This window comes from Moschus berezovskii, chromosome 7 (genome assembly GCF_049115385.1).
Source record: "Moschus berezovskii isolate FMDL1 chromosome 7, NW_MosBer_1.0, whole genome shotgun sequence".
In the NCBI taxonomy this organism is placed as follows: Eukaryota; Metazoa; Chordata; class Mammalia; order Artiodactyla; family Moschidae; genus Moschus; species Moschus berezovskii.
In genome coordinates this window covers 22,795,310-22,799,944 of record NC_142466.1, presented here as the reverse complement: position 1 = coordinate 22,799,944, position 4,635 = coordinate 22,795,310, and positions in this window count along the sequence as shown.

Below are 4,635 nucleotides of genomic sequence, written 5' to 3'. Positions count from 1 at the left end.
CCCCGCAGCGCTGGCCCCGCCCCCGCAGCGCTGGCCCCGCCCCGGCCCCGCCCCCCGCGCGCCGCGTCCCCGCGCTGGCTTCACGCCACGGTCGTTTCTCGCCTGGTGCTCTTCTCCTGGTTAATTTTTTTCCGATCTTTGCTCGTTCACCCTCCGCGAATATAGTGAGGGCAAAGGGAGGAGAGAAAGGGCGGGAAAAACAAAACCACACACTTCCTAAACACCCGTCCTCTCTGGGCCCCGCCCCCGTAAGGAAGGAACCGGGCAGCAGGGATGGTTGACGCATTAAGCGCCATCTTCCACGCGGGCGGAACAAGTTGCAGCACTACCATTTCCTCGTGGGACACCGTAGGTACGTCTTGGCGTTTTCGAAATACGATCACGCAAACGCACGCAGCCGGCGAAAGGAGGGGCGGGGCCTTCTTGCTCTGTCCCTTTGCTCAGAGACGGGCTCCGTAAACTTAGCGTAAGCAGTAAGGCGCGAAGAGTTTCTAGTTTACCGGGTGGGCTGCCGGGCCCCCAGAATGTAAAGTCGAATTGGTGGCTGTGAATTGTTTGTGTTTGGCAGGTCGCGGGCGTTCAACAAATACTGGATGAATGAGTGGATTTCTTTTATTTATGACACAATTCAGTGTACTGTAACTTCACCCCAAGTGTCCTTAGGCAGTTTCCTTTCCCACAATATATAGTCACCGCAATTTTGTCTTCTTTACATATAAGCATTTTCTCAGGCAGGATTTTTACATCTTTAAAGATCCTATTAGCCAGTTGCACAATGTGAATGAGTTGGTTTTACTAACCTTTCAAAATATATTTTATTATTCTCTGATGTGTTGTAAGATTTTTTTTTTAAACCTCCAGTTAAATCAGCCTTTTGGTCTGCATATGTGTATATTCAGGTTATTTGCTGTAGATGAGTAGCACTTAACATTTTAAATCTTTATCAATATCGAATAGCATATCTTTATCATTCAGAGGAAGAAATACACAAAATGATTCTCTCACACCTATACTCTCTGCGGAAATAGATCCCTTTGTGTTTTATGATTTTATCAAACACCAGAAAAGCCATCATTTGTCTCGTTCCTACTGTGTCTTTGGTGTTGTGCTTCTCAGCCTACATAAAAAATTATGCCCAATCCTCCGAACATATTTAGGATATAGATATCGTCATCCTTGTTTTACAGAGCATTTGACTAAGGTTCAGACAGATTACCCAAAACCATCCTGCCAGCGGATTCAGGCCAGTTTTGTGCAACTCTAAGCACCCACTGAGTTCTGAGGTTACCAGGCTGATACTAAGCTGATGACAGTCTTTCTCACATAACACCTAGGGGGGATAATACCAACACTTGCAGTTTAGAGTAAGACTGGGAGTCAGAGTAAGTGCTTTTGAGAGGAGTACAGTGCCAAGAGCAATTTTTCCTACTTCAACGTTCTGCCTCAGGACAAGATAACTTCCCTTGTCTCCAATTCCTCTTGGAGACAAGGGAAATACGATACATAATGAAAGTGGCTCTGTATGCAGGATGCTTTATTGTTAGTAAATGTGAGTTTTCCCCCTCACATCTAATTGGACAATTTCTGTAGGCATTGTGCAGCAGTAGCTTATATGTCTTTCAGTGAGTCAGAACAAAAAGACATCCAGTTGGAGGGACGAAACAGTTGTGACAGTATTGTGGTTCATGGTATTTGCATGCTCCAAGGTGTAAAATAGGAAGACAGGTATCCTCACACACATCGATTCTTCAGCAATCCAAAGAGAAAATGGAGTTAAGTATGTAGTGAAAGTGTTAGTTGATAGGTTGTGTCCGACTCTTTGCGACCCCATGGACTGTAGCCTGCGAGGCTCCTCTGTCCACGGGATTCTCCAGGCAAGAATACTGGAGTGGGTTATTCCCTTCTCCAGTAATGTGATCCGTATTAGCAGCTGGAAAGGATGGCTTGTGAGGACTTTAACCCTTAATCCCTCCAAGTTCTGTCAACCCAAATAAACCACCCCAAATATTGGTAACTATACTGTTTAAGGGCCAGTAGGTTTTGTTATTGAAATATATCTTCAAGCAAGAGCTCTAGTTCTTCATTTCCAACCAGAATGATAGCCCTAAAATCTTATTTAGAAATGCGTGAACTCCACCAGAGAAGGCAATGGCACCCCATTCCAGTACCCTTGCCTGGAAAATCCCATGGACAGAGGAGCGAGAGTCGGACACGACTGAGCGACTTCACTTTCACTTTTCACTTTCATGCACTGGAGAAGGAAATGGCAACCCACTCCAGTGTTCTTGCCTGGAGAATCCCAGGGACGGGGGAGCCCCATCTATGGGGTTGCACAGAGTCGACACGACTGAAGTGACTTAGCAGCAGCAGCAGCAGAGCTCACCACCAGTCCACATATAATTAATGAGCAATTATACAAAAAGGCTTTGCAACTAAGGGAGCCATGAAGCACCTGGCTAAGAGTTTGGGCTCTGGCATCGGAGTTGGTATATTGTCTCTGCCTTTGGCTAATTACTAGATTTTGAACAATACTTCAGTTTCTTGCCTCAGTTTCCTCAGCTGCAAAATAGCAAGCAGAGTAAGTTCTTAAAGGGTTCTGTGAGGCTTGCCCAGGATCAAGCAAGCTAAGAATTGAGAACAGCACACTCAAGAGTTGGGGACTCTAATCTCAGTAACAGAAGCAATAACAAATGACTTATCAATCTCTTCAACAATGTACATATTTATAATTCCAATAAATAGGAGATCAGAACCCAGGGGACCTTCCTGCTACATCACAAATGTCAGTTACGGTCAGGGAACCTTTCCCCCATCTTCTGTTTACTACTGTATTTCAGAAATGTGTGATGTGCTGCTTCTGGACTGGAGCTGAGGACTTGTTGACTACCTCCCATTTACCAAGATTACAGCAAATTAGATTCAGCTGTGACTAACACGGGCACTCCAGTGTTGGACATGGATAAGGAATATTGCTGAATAAACCACGGTGAGTTTAATTTCTTTTAAGTAAAAATATTTTATGTAGTTGTCTTAACTATTGCAGACTTAACAATATGTAGTTTAGTTTACTGTTTGGTGGGAATTGGAGTGAGCCAACCCCCAAATGAGGTACTTGCAGTTAGAATCTTGATTCCTGGATATATCAAGTTAGTTCTGTGAGTTAGTGTGGTATATACAGCTCAACATTCAGAAAACAAAGATCATGGCATCTGGTCCCATCACTTCATGGGAAATAGATGGAAAAACAGTGGAAACAGTGTCAGACTTTATTTTTTTGGGCTCCAAAGTCACTGCAAACGCTGATTGCAGCCATGAAATTAAAAGACGCTTACTCCTTGGAAGGAAAGTTATGACCAACCTAGATAGTATATTAAAAAGCAGAGACATTACTTTGCCAACAAAGGTCCGTCTAGTCAAGGCTATGGTTTTTCCCGTGGTCATGTATGGATGTGAGAGTTGGACTGTGAAGAAAGCTGATCGCCGAAGAATTGATGCTTTTGAACTGTGCTGTTGGAGAAGGCTCTTGAGAGTCCCTTGTACTGCAAGGAGATCCAACCAGTCCATTCTAAAGGAGATCAGTCCTGGGTGTTCATTGGAAGGACTGATGCTAAAGCTGAAACTGCAATACTTTGGCCACCTCATGCGACGAGTTGACTCACTGGAAAAGACTTTGATGCTGGGAAAGGTTGGGGGCAGGAGGAGAAGGGGACGATGGAGAATGAGATGGCTGGATGGCATCACCGACTCTGTGGACATGAGTTTGAGTGGACTTCGGGAGTTGGTGATGGACAGGGAGGCCTGGCGTGCTGTGATTCATGGGGTCGCAGAGAGTCAGACACGACTGAGCGACTGAACTGAACTGAACTGAACTGATACATGGTTGAGAAAGCTCTAGTGGGTCCATGTTTGGAGCTCACACTCGGTAGTTCTAATGATGCTCAACATAGACAGTGACTCTGTGGGAGAACATCATTAGGATCCAATATATATTTCTTTCTGGGTCGTCTGTGGGACTCATCATTCTATAGGCAAGTCAGTAAGCCTCTAGTGGAAGGAATCACACCATTGGCCAGATATTAACCTCCGTGCCTTCCATGTTGGTGATCTGAAAACAAGTTGTGAATGATCTAAGGCTCCAGATGAAAGAGTCTCCGAGGGAAAACTACTACTGTTCACTACAGTCTCAGTTCAGTTCAGTTCAGTTCAGTCACTCAGTCGTGTCCGACTCTTTGCGACCCCATGAATCACAGCACGCCAGGCCTCCCTGTCCATCACCAACTCCTGGAGTTCACTCAAACTCATGTCCATCAAGTCGGTGATGCCGTCCAGCCATCTCATTCTCTGTTGTCCCCTTCTCCTCCTGCCCCCAATCCCTCCCAGCATCAGAGTCTTTTCCAGTGAGTCAACTCGTCGCATGAGGTGGCCAAAGTATTGGAGTTTAAGCTTTAGCAGCAGAAATCATAATCACAGAAAACTAGTCGATCTGATCACATGGACCACAGCCGAATGTGGTCCACTGGAGAAGGGAATGGGAAACCACTTCAGTATACTTGCCTTGAGAACCCCATGAACAGTAAAAGGTTGGCTTGAAACTCAACAGTCTCAAGTAACCCTCAAAAAGAAGGGCAGAAAGAG